The 12,736-nt window shown below is 37.8% G+C and overlaps 1 protein-coding gene across 5 annotated transcripts in view; it reads right to left on the bottom strand.

Moving 5' to 3' along the window:
* The window catches only part of LOC131431647 (uncharacterized), a 499,018-nt gene that overhangs the window by 308,287 nt on the left and 177,995 nt on the right, over positions 1 to 12,736 (bottom strand). Inside the window, exon 1 of one of the 5 annotated variants that reach the window (XM_058597481.1) lies at positions 10,500 to 10,662. The exons of the other annotated variants lie outside the window; for them this stretch is intronic. The gene's annotated coding sequence lies outside the window, so the exon portion shown is untranslated. Of the gene's footprint in view, positions 1 to 10,499; positions 10,663 to 12,736 lie in introns of those variants that run through there. 5 annotated transcript variants of the gene reach the window in all.

Here is a 12,736-nt window from a genome sequence, read left to right as displayed (position 1 = left end):
ATGTAAAAACATACAAGTTTACAGCTGAACAGATATTAGTTTTTTTTTGTTTGGATCGATGGCTTTCAAGCAGCACACCTGGGTTTCGATTCCCAACCCCGCACATAGGGTTAGTAAGTTTTCTGGTCCGAAGTGGCGAATGACCTTAAGGTTAAAACCTCTATAATTGAAACAAAAAAGTGTCGGTGAAGAGTACTTTCGAGATAGCCTTTTAGAAATCATGATTTGCGCTGCGCAGCGCAGAAATATCTGAAGTCGAATAACCAAAGCAACATAGTAATAGGGGAAAGTCTTATAAAGCGTCCCTGCTAGCCAAAATGGCCCCTTTCCTTTCTTAAGCATTGAAGACTATTCTGAACCAAAGTTTTATCATTAACACTATCTTTTCCTAGGATCTTTCTGCTATGCAAGTTTGGTGGTTGTCGTTTGCAGGAAAGTATGAAAAAACTAAAAATTTCATTTGGCAGCTTTTCGATGTAAAGTTTTGCTTCGACTAAATAGATGTTTTATCCGCCATTTCTTTGACATGCTGATTATCTCAAAACAGTAACTTTATGGACATTTCAAGAAGCCTAATGCATCATTGTTGTGGGATAAAATGTCTTTTGTTGTGTGTCATGCCACTGATTTGTTGTGAGACATATTTTCCGGCTGCTGGGGCAGTATGTCAGAGGCGAGCGAAAAAAACTAAGAATGTGGCCGTTTTGGAAAATGTGTTTATATCAATCAATTCTCATCTTTTCTCTTGGAGTCATTGAAAATTATGTTCCTCATCCGTATTGCAATGGAATACTTACATTCTCGAGGAAAATATATCAATACACTTGGAAATATCTCAATGTTTTCTTAAGGGGGGCATATTATAACACTTTATCCTACACTGCAGTATGGTCTGAAACGGGAAATTAGCGTGACAAAAATGTTTTCACTATTAAATATTAGTTTTTTGTAGTTGGTGTTTTCACAAAAGTTGTTTGTAATCAAATGGCGCTCCTTTTGATGAAAAAAGTTACTAGGGTGGTCCTCATTTAGATTGAAATCTGAAATCTAACTTTCTTGATTGAACTCAAAAACGATTTTGTAGTACAATAAAGTTGTAGGAAATTTTATTGCGAGAAACTTTGTTGAAAAAAGCACCTCTCTAGCTCTTCATTTGATCGAGTAACATCAATTTTCCCTAGTAAAAGTAGGGTGGTTCCAGAAAAATCACTTTTTATATTCTAAGCTTTTTGTGAAACGTTCCACCGAAAAGTTGTCTTTAAAAGAGTTATTGAACTAATTATTGCGCACAATTTTGCTCAACCAAGCTTTTTCATATGAGCTACCAGTAAAAAGCTATGATTGTTTTTTCATCAAATACTAGTCAAGCTTCAAATATCAATATTCATTAGATGCCAGATCGATAAAAATGTATCCTAAGGTTGGTATTTTTTTAACTAATTGAAATTAGATTTAAAAATACCTTCAAAAAACTCAAAATCATTGCATAACTCTTAAACGCCTTAACGTATCAACATACTTTCTTCAGCAACATAATAGTATCAAATTAGTTCTACAAATATTCCATACATTGTCCTTTCGAGAAATGAGACACAAAAAACTATAGCCGAAAATAGATTTTTTGTAAGTCAAAGCACTTCCTGAAACCCGTGTAATTCATTATTTGTTAAAATGAGTAGAATGTATTTATTCGAACCAAAACTCATTGTACGTCGTTTTCCGGCTTTTCCAGGCTATTCGGTACACAAGTGGATGAGAAAGAAGGGCCAGTGTCATAGGCGTCTTGGCACGATGTGGATAAAAATATTTGCATTTTACTAAATTGCACTAACTTGTTGGAATGGCTGTCGAGATCATGAAAATTTCTGTTCATAAATTTATCATGGCCAACTAGTTCGGAAAAACCATATTAGAAAGTATCTCTAATCCTCAGTTGCTCAAACTCAATTGAAGTAATTATTTTGGTAATAAATGAATTAAAATTTTTCTGCAATCTATTTTCGGCTGTAGTTTTTTTGTGTCTCATTTCTCGAAAGGACAATGTATGGAATATTTGTAGAACTAATTTGATACTATTATTTTGCTGAAGTATGTATGTTGATACGTTAAGGCGTTTAAGAGTTATGCAATGATTTTGAGTTTTTTGAAGGTATTTTTAAATCTAATTTCAATTAGTTAAAAAAATAACACATTTTCTCTTAAATTTTTACTTATATTATGACCTTTCAGGAACCGCTTAGGATACATTTTTATCGATCTGGCATCTAATAAATATTGATATTTGAAGCTTGACTAGTTTTGGATAAAAAAAACAATCACAACATTGTACTGGTAGCTCATATGAAAAAGCTTGGTTGAGCAAAATTGTGCACAATGATTAGTTCAATAACTCTTTTAAAGACAACTTTTCGGTGGAACGTTTCACAAAAAAGTTAGAATATAAAAAGTTATTTTTCTGGAGCCACCCTACTTTTGCTACGGAAAATTGATGTAACTCGATCAAATGAAGAGCTAGAGAGGTGCTTTTTTCAACAAAGTTGCTGACAATAAAATTTCCTACAACTTTATTGTAATACAAAATCGTTTTTGTGTTCAATTAAGAAAGTTAGATTTCAGATTTCAATCTAAATTAGGACCACCCTAGTAACTTTTTTCATCAAAAGGAGCGCCATTTGATTAAAAACAACTTTTGTGAAGACACCAACTACAAAACACTAATATTTAACTACTATATTATTTTTCCGTTTCGGACCACTGTGCACTGAGGTCTCATTTTACGCAAGAGATTCGTACCGCGTAAAAAAACCGCACACTAAAAAAACCGCGTAACTTCGGAAATCCGCGTAACATTGGATATTCGCGTAAAAAAGTCAAAACTGAAGAAAAACAATTTTGTTGATGCCAAATGTCTCAGAAATGAGTGAAACGTCCAGATCTGGTGTAATCTAAAAAATTTTATTGATGAAAATCGAGTATGGGACTTTTTTGTGAAAATCGACTTTGGAATTTCTTTATGAGAATGTCTTACAAATGCACGAAACGTCGAAATCTGGTGTAATCTGAACATTTTAAAGAGTGTCCCAGAAAGTATGGACGCAACCAAAAACCGCTGCCATTTCGCAATGGTTCAGAATCTGTCAATTTTTATGGCTGCGTCCTGTTGTTTACACTCTTCTCTAACCACTTGTGCAGTTGTTTATTCGTTTTCATTAGTTTGTTTCGAAATGCGTGGACTTTCAGCAGAACAACGTCGAAAAATTGTGTACAAATGGTGCACAGAGCGCGGACTGTCACTGAGAAAGATAGCAAAAATGAAAGGAGTAAGTGAAAAAGCCGTGCGAAATGCAATCAGGAAGTTCGGTGAGGATAACACTTTTGAGGATAAACCGAAAACGGGTCGAAAAAAAGGTCCTGCTAACCCTCAGTTGGATAAACGTATATTGAAGGCGTTCGAGCAAAAGAAGGAGGTTTCAGTTCGGGATGTGGCCAAAAAAGTGGGCACTTTGAAGTCAAATGTTCTTCGTGCCAAAGAACGTTTGAATCTTCGAACCTATAAGAAGCAGAAACAACCAAAACGTAGTCCGAAACAAGAAGCATCGATCAGGTCGAGCGTTCGAAAGCTGTACAATACGATTCTTGCTGGAAATTTGAACTGCATAATCATGGACGACGAAACCTACGTGAAACTCGATTATAAATCCTGGCCGGAACCACAATATTATACGGTGCGAGAAGGGAAAGTGTTAAACCAGTCCGAGACATCGATAGAAGTCGAAAAATTTGGTAAGAAAGCTATGGTCTGGAAAGCAATTTGTAGCTGCGGTAAGATTTCGAAACCCTTCATCACCACTGTTTCAATGAACAGTGAAATATACATCAAGGAATGTTCACAAAAACGACTTCTACCCATGATTCGAAGCCACAAGGATCCTGTTGTCTTCTGGCGAGATCTTGCTTCTTGCCACTACTCGAAATCAACGGTAGAATGGTATACTACCAAAAATGTCACTTTCGTCCCAAATGACATGAATCCACCAAATTGCCCACAACTTCGACCAATTGATTAATTTTGGGCATTAACGAAGGCATGTCTTAAGAAAACATGTCTCGGCAGACGAAACCATTCAACAGTTCGAAAAAAATTGCAAAAAAGTGTCAAAACTTGTCGGCAAGAAGTCTGTACGGAATTTAATGAGGAACGTTCGCAAGAAGGTGCGCCAGCTAGTCTACAATGGCTAAGTAGCAAATGTTGAGAATAATATTCTGTTGTTGTAGTCTAATATTATCAGTATATCGAATAAAATTTGATTGTGAATTATTTACAGCGAAATCAAAGTGCGTTCATACTTTCTTAAATAGTCTTTAATTCAAAAAGTTTTATTTTTTCCCGAGTGCAGATTTGACGAATTAATCGAAATCTAGTAGCACATTGTAAAAATCTCGATCACTTGGTCGAAAGCGATACGAATTGATTTAAAAAATAATCGTTTCGGGACTCAGATTCTGAGAAAAGTGTAGAGTTCCCTACTGACAGGAGTAATGAAATATGGGTTATACTAGTTTTAATGCAGTAAGATAAAATTACGCGAGAGTTAGATTCTGTTTCGTTTATATTACTCCCTTACTGTTTTGCATTTCTCATATAGAAAGGTTATGCAATCACTGTGAAAACCGACTTTTGAATAGAGGCCCGGAGGGCCGAGTGTCATATACCATTCGACTCAGTTCGTCGAGTACGCGAAATGTCTGTGTGTGTATGTGTGCGTATGTGTGTATGTAACGTTTTTTTGCACTAACTTTTCTCGGAGATGGCTGAACCGATTTTCACAAACTTAAATTCAAATGAAAGGTCTTGTGGTCCCATATAAAATTGCTGAGTATTATTTCGATCGAACTTCCGGTTACAGAGTTATGGGGTAACATGTGCAAAAAATGAAAATATGTGTTCTAACCTGGCTGGACCGATTTTCATAAACTTAGGTTCAAATGAAAGGTCCAATGGTCCCATACGTAATTCCTGAATTTCATTCGGATCCGACTTCCGGATCTGGAAATATAGGGTGAAGTGTGTTGAAAATTTTATACCATTACTGAAAAGGGCGAAAAACTGTAAAAAAAGGCGGGTGGGTGATGTCAGAGACAAAACTGGATGTCGTGAATACGAAAACAACTGGTATGTTCCTTAACACTTCCGAATTTCAATTAGTTGATCAACTGTATGAATTATGCAAGCATTCGACTTTTTCACTACTAGAATCTGAAACAATGCACCTAAACTAAAGTTCAGATTAGTTACATTAAACATTCTGAAACACAATTAAATGTTATGAAATAACCAGATAGTTCTTTATAATTAAAATAAAGGTTACCTTATTTCGCACGGAATACTTTCATTTTCGCATTGCGTGAGTCGTAATTGAATGTGTTAGTGACGATGCAAACTTTGTCTATTTCAGAATGGCAAGTGACCGGAAAAATCGGGAAAACCGGGAAAAAGTTGGGAATTTGGTTACACTGGGAAAAACCGGAAAAAAAATCTTGAGTTTCAGTGAAAATCCGAGCAAAAATTTACTAGCCCTAATCTTAATAACGATTTTCAGCATCATGATTTTCCTGATACAACAGATGAAAATTTTGTGTTTGAACGAGAAGTTCAGTACAAGTTTTAAAACTTCTTATTGTCCCACAACGGTTCAGTGGTACACAGTCCATTGGAAATGGGGCTAACACCCTATTTCAACGGTGTCTCATTCAATGGGTTTTTGGGTTTGACAGAAATTTTAAATCAATAAGAGTTTTCTTAGTTGTCATCAATAACAGCACAATGAATGTTCATAATGAAAATAAGGATAATTTGGATACTTTTGCTGGAATTCTATTTAATTTCGGAATGAGTACGCATAATGGTAAAAATAACATGTTTAAAATATTTGTTAAGAATTCTTAGGAGCCTTCATGTTTTTAAGTGCCAGCCAATGATTTCCCTAATTTCATCAAAATTTGACAATACTTGTGTTGAAATCTTGGTATTGATTTCAATAGAATTCACAAAATCGAAAAAGCTGTCGATTTTCACCTTATTCACAGTTCGCAAGGAGTATTTGATTTCCTTCTTCGACAGTTGACATTGGTTTTTCAGAGTTTGTAGGAACCTTAGAAAGGTTTAGAAGATGGTTTGATTTGTTCAGTGAATATATGTTTTTTTTTAAAGTTATCAGCTATGATGAGGATATTGATATCGACGAAGAAGCAGTCGAAGATTGTCGATGATAAGAGAATCGAATTTAGATCATCTCAGTCACTAGAGGCATATACTGTTGTTGTTTTTCCAAAAAGACAAGCATTGTACATTTTAAGAATTCTAGAAGGATTTTGTCTCGCTAAAATCCAACTTTGAAAGAATATCGTATATGTTGTTAGAATGAATCTGTTTTGCGGGAGGAGAGTTGTTCCTTAGTTCAGAAGAAAAGAAAAGTAAGTAAAAAAAGTAAGGCGCCCCATAGTAAAGTAAGTCGTATTCACGACAAAATCTAAATCGACCTCAAATCTTCTCCAATTGATAGTTTTTATCAGTTGACGGTCAAACAAGCCGATTTCGGTTATTCTTTTAATAATCTAAGAAAAATATTTTGAAGAACATCACAGTATTATATATGATAGTATGATTGTTATGAGAATGGCTAGGTAAGTTCACCACTAGGTGGATTAAAGCAAGTTTTTGTTTATAACATTCATTTATAACAATGATATCAGTGTTCTCCCTTGTATATCTATTAAACTAATTTCTCGACCTACCAAAATATTTTACATTTAGGTTTAGTAGTTCTCCGGAGTGGAAATTATTTTAAAGCTCATGATAAATAGGGGTCTTTATTTATCATCTGGGAGAAAGTTTTACGACTCTCGCAAGACACTGCGAATGATAAGCTGGTTCGGGTTGCCAGAAACAACGATACATTCCGTTCCGATCTCCGAGTTTCATAGAACAAATTTTCGTTTATATCACTAGAGAGCCAAACTTATTCGATATACATTTAGCCACACGCCAACCTCGCTTCCCGGGTCAAGCCAACCTCTATAAAGTGTCGGTTTAATAACCCTGAAGGTAAACCGATGACTTTTCCGCCGCCGCACAAATTGATCGAACATCAGTGGAATCGCACCTACTGACTCGTGTGCATTTTGTTTTAGAGCTCGCAACCCAGGGCGCAGGGCGTACGCCAACTTTATCCTACCAGGCAAGCTGGTTGGTACAAATAGGACAAAGTACCACTCGGGATAAGAACAGAAGAGCAATAAAAGCCGGAAATAACAAATGTAGAAGAGCACTCAAGCACACCACCGACCGATAGGGAAGCTGCAGTCAGTAAGAAAGCATTACAGCTGGGAGGGGCAACTTTATCTTCTCGTGTACCATGCAAGTGGCACCTGAAATGAGGCTGGCTGTTGGTCGACGGAGGAAACGCGCAGCCGAAAGCTGTGCGGTTTGCGAAGAATTTGGCGAGGTTTGCCGGGTATCACCATACAAGGACAGTAATGGTGTATTCCCGTGGGTGGGCTAGGGCACCGATCAGGGAATATCCCGTAGAAACATTGTTTTTAGATTATTTTCTTCCAACCAGTCAACAGCGCCGAAATACCCGAGACGTGGAACGGTGGAAAAAAATCGAATAACAAATTCATCTCTCGTGCGAATGTAGCACCACAGCACGAACTTACATTCACCCACATACTAACATATACATATATCTGTTTGTAGAGTCTGTACAGAATGAAGTGTTCTTCTGGTTCGGGTTTGGAAATTGAGGAGTCTGGCCGTAGCTCGACGGGAAGAGATTTACACCCGCTTTCTTGCGATAGCATCGAACCAGAAAGGTGTTGATTTGAGGATGATTTACATTGCGAATCAATGTTGAATGGTGCGGGTTGGATGGGAATCGATGAATTTCGGTAGCTGTGAATATGCCAGTAAGCTGAATTTTGTCAGTGTGTGAAAACGGCACTTTAAAAAGTAACATGCTGAAACGTGAAATGAAAAACAGAAAACTGAAATTTTTCTTTCGAAAGCTTATCTGAATTTGCGCCAAATGTTGCTTAAATTTTTCGAACGGTGATTATAAGCCTTTCTATATCTAATTTAAATTCCTTATCATTCAGTTTCGACATTTCCACGGCCAGATGTTTTCATAAAGTTAATATTAACCGCCCAACCGCTTCGGTGGGCCTCGGTAGCAACGAGATTAAGTCACCCGCTTCTTCGCCCAGGGTTGGGAGCCTGTCCCATAAAAACATCTTTCATCACGTGACGTCATAAAGATTGAACAGCTTATTTTGCGCAGCAATGAAAAGAAAAGATATGAATTTCATTCACGCCGCCTTTGAAAACTGTCGTCTGCTGTCGAAATTCCATTACAAAGCAAACCATTAGCAAAGGCAACCATCCGTCTCCATCTCTGAAAGGCAGCAGGACCGCTAGAAGACAGCAGGACCGTTGCTGCACCGTTCGCAATCCGTTCCACTGTCAGATTGGTTCAGATCCAGATAGCTCCTCAAAAGCTTGACAATAAATTGCGACCGTTCCCGTTTGTCCATGAGATCCGTTTTCCCGGCCAAGCCCGGCTGGCCCTTTTTATGGATTTATTTTCCCAGACGTCAATCTCCGCTCGATCTAAACGAACTGCAAATCAGAAAAATCATCTCCTGCGTTGCGTTGCGAGTGAACAGCAAAGCAGCATTCGCATTCCCTTCCAACCCAAAAGGACACTATTTGTTGTGTTGCGGATCTCGACTAACTAGCTTATCAAAAGCTGCAGGAAACGGCAAGTAATGGGAAAAAGAAGAAAACTTAGTATGTCATCTTCCAGCGAAAAGCACACAAAAAAATGTAACGGTTTTGATACGACCGGCGGATTAGTTTGTATTCCGTTTTCCCCTGGTGCTGGTTTCGTCGTGCCACCGGATAGCCAGATTGAATGGTTTGGCTGTTGGTGTGGGAAGCGTGGGCAGAGGATGGGGAGAAATGTTTTGCTTTATTTTCAGTAAACGAGGGCTCATACATTCGCAGCTTTAGCCCAGGCTTATTCCTCGAGAGGGCAATAAATCAACGACGAAAACATAATTTCGTTATTATGCAGTGAGTGCTGGCGTTCATGCAGAAGGAAGACGATGACTGGGAAAATTAAATACCCGGGAAAAATTGAGAGAACGAGTGAAAATAAGATCAAAAGGTGGGTCCCGTTGAAAATGTGGGATGCGGGACGCACTCGAAAAGGAACGAATTTTGTCTCCGCCATATCAGCTGCTGAAGAAAGAGCTTTCGTTAAGACGGGAAGACGGTTCATAGCCGAGTGTACCGCATGACTTTAGGGAATTTTCAGCAAGTCACAGACAGATGTCATGAGATAATTAAAAATGAAAAGCATGGCGGCATATACAAAGTATAATACAATTACCAGGCTTCGCAATTCCGACTAAGTGTTGATGCGTTCGTTTTTTTTTCTCGTTCGAAACAACTGTAACAGGTGCATGAAATTACGAACTTTTGAATGATGTAGGCATTCTGAAGATGCTTGGAAGTTTATGTCTCGTAAATGATGTTTTTGAAAATTATTTGATTTTTTTAACATTGAGAAATTTCCAAAAATGGATAACAAATCATCCGTATTCAGTACAGCAAAGCATTGGTTTTGCACGTAAGGGAAGACCGAGATTCGACTCAAATTTTATTTGAAAAAAGGTGGGTGGGTAATGTCAGAGACATAACCGGATGTCGTGAATATGAAAACAACTGACATGTTCCTTAACACTTCCGTATATCAATTAGTTGATCAATTGTATGAAATTGTATGTAGCATTTGAAACGATACACCTAAACTAAAGTACAGATTAGTTACATTTTACATTCTGAAACACAAATATTATGAAATAACCAGTATAGTTCTTTATAATAAAATAATGGTGGCTCTGAAAAGAACCTTTTATGAAAGCGTTTGTGATGGAGAGTGATGAGTTGAATTCGAATTCCGATGGATGCCGCTGACTTCCGTCATCTAATTCCAGGCTGAACTGTTGTACGTGGGTGCGATACTGATATGGTTGGTGTAGGTGTAGCGTTTACAACCGATTATAATCTTCCAATAAAGAAAACATTAATTCGCTGGGTTGATCAATGATAAAATAGGCCTGTGATATGAAACTTCCACTTTCGCATTGCCGTTCGTAATTGAATGTTGTTGGTGACGGTTCAAATTATTTAAACTTCTCGTGTGTGTCTTGTTTCGGCAACAGTTGCTCGAAAAATGGTAGGAAAGCGACAAAATTCAACTAGTTCTTTATGATTATCTTCAGCACTAAAAAGTGCTTTTGAATGGGCCTTGCTGGACTTTTTGGCTGCCTTTCTACCGGTTTCCGGTGCCATCGTGCTGACGGTGTCTCGTACGTTCAGAGTAGCTACTTTAACTTAAATGACGCTATTTCTCACATCACATTTCATTTTATACCTGCTACTGGCAGCGGTGTATGGACAGCCCCTTTTCTAGAATTCCTTTCCTGTACGCAGAACGGGAAACAGCGAGACGACAGGTCCTCGATGTTGCTCTCGTGTGTCTTGTTTCGGGAACAGATGCTCAGCAAATGGTAGGAAAAATAAACGACTCAACTTTTATATGGATGTTCTGGTATAGATGCAGACATCTCGCGTTCTGATTGGTTGGTGCTGTAATGGGTTAAACCAAACAGGATTTTCAATAGTGTACTATTGAAAAACTTAAATGTTATTGCAATACACGTTCAAGTTGAAAATTTTCGATTCTATTGTTGGTTAGATTATATCAATCCTTCCACAGATAACTGAGCAATGAGCTTTCAAAATACGAGAAAGGCAAACGCGCCTTATGAATTATTCTCTTTGACACTCGTTTGTACCAAACATTTAAGAAAAGTTTAATTTTGAACTCTTTGAGATTATGTCACACAACTGAAAATTTTATCATAAAATTGTGATCATATTTCCGATGGCATGTCGCAAGAATTATGTTGATTCATTAAATACAACAGGAGATATTCACGATCAAAAACTGATCACTCTCTCAGACGGTAAATTTTGAAAAGGCGCCCCATAGTAAAGTAAGTCGTATTCACGACAAAATGGAAATAACGAATTCCGTGTGCCGCGTGTTGCTAAAACATTGCTTTTTAAAGGGAAAAACGCTCAAGCCCAGCTATAGCTTGAGAAGTGTTTTCCCCACTAGGATCCATTAAAAATGAAGGTTTGTTGTATTCTGATTTTGAACGTGGCTAAATGAAGCAGTCAACCGGAAAAAAATAAGCAAGTTTTGATAATCGTGATGTATGAACGCAAAATCAAAGTTCGTGAGATTAGATATGCTGAGATCGTTAGCACATGAACTGGAAGTTCTTTTACGATCTTGTACGAAAATCAGAGCATAAAAAAATCGTCACCAAACGGATCTCGAACACGGCCGCTCATAAGTCTGCCGCAATAAAATGGAACACGTTGGTATGGAACAGTGGACGAAACATGGATCCACTAATTTTATCCGGAGTCATACCAGCATACAGACTGGGAAAGCCATCTGAAAACGTAACAGGTAGCCGGAACAATCATGGCATAAGTTTTTTAGATGTTCGAGGTATAATTAACATCGACTATCTTGAACAGGAAAGTACCATCAAAAGTGATTCACCGTTAACCAAGACAATGCACCGTACCGTAAGTCAACGAAAACAATGACAAAATTAAACGAATTGGGCTGCGATCTGTTTCCTCATCCACCTTGTTCACAATTACCTAGCCCCAGCGATTGCTTGTCATATGCGGATTAGAAAAAGACACGCCAGCGAAAAATTTTGGGCTCGAATAAGACAGGCATCGCCGCAAAGGAAGCCGATGTTTGGACCAGTGACAAATCATTCTATAAGGATGGTATTGAAAAATTATTAAATTTTTCGTTCTCGTTTCCCCCGTCTCTTCATCTCGATCTCGCTGGAAACTAATTAGATCTTTGTCGTATTGAGACATGCTGTTCTCACATCCCCGTTTTCCACAATATTTACTTTTCTTTCATTCTCTTTAGTAACATCACCATCACCGACAACGGATAACCGCTCCAGTCGATGACCAGGCTGCGGGCCACCCGCCGAGTCTTTGTAGCCTGATGATTTTTCTCGCGGACCCACACGGACTGAATGATGCGCCCAACATAGATATTTACCAACGTCATCTGGAAGACTCTCATGCTATATTTAATTCACCGGCCACTGCTGATCGCCACCAGAAAGTTGAATTTTCGAGAATCCGCGACCCCGATACGAAATTACCTAATGATACTATTCTAGTTTTAAGTTAGTCGTTAATGAAGATTAGAAAATACACTTGGCATCTTAGAGCTTAAGCAGTGTGCCCTAAATTTGTATTATATTATTGAATAAAAAAAAACGTAGTCCTACGTCAAAAGATTTTGAGTGATTTTTTTCATGTGAAGATATAGAAGATGAGATGTGACAAGGTTCATCATCATCATCTTTTAGTAACTTAACTTTCACTTTTTACAAGAGGAGTCGACCTTAAACATCTGCCGGAAAATTCCGATGAAGGTCTTCTACTATTTACTATTCCGGCAAAGCTACCAAAAGTTGTTACTTTCTACTTGCTACTGCATTCTTCTTTTGCCGGTTCGGAATGTAAAGAGTAAAAGACCTTTATCGGTATTTTCCG

Source organism: Malaya genurostris, chromosome 2, assembly GCF_030247185.1.
Source record: "Malaya genurostris strain Urasoe2022 chromosome 2, Malgen_1.1, whole genome shotgun sequence".
In the NCBI taxonomy this organism is placed as follows: Eukaryota; Metazoa; Arthropoda; class Insecta; order Diptera; family Culicidae; genus Malaya; species Malaya genurostris.
Note: the sequence above shows the minus strand (reverse complement) of the source record. Positions and strands in the feature narration are given on the sequence as shown.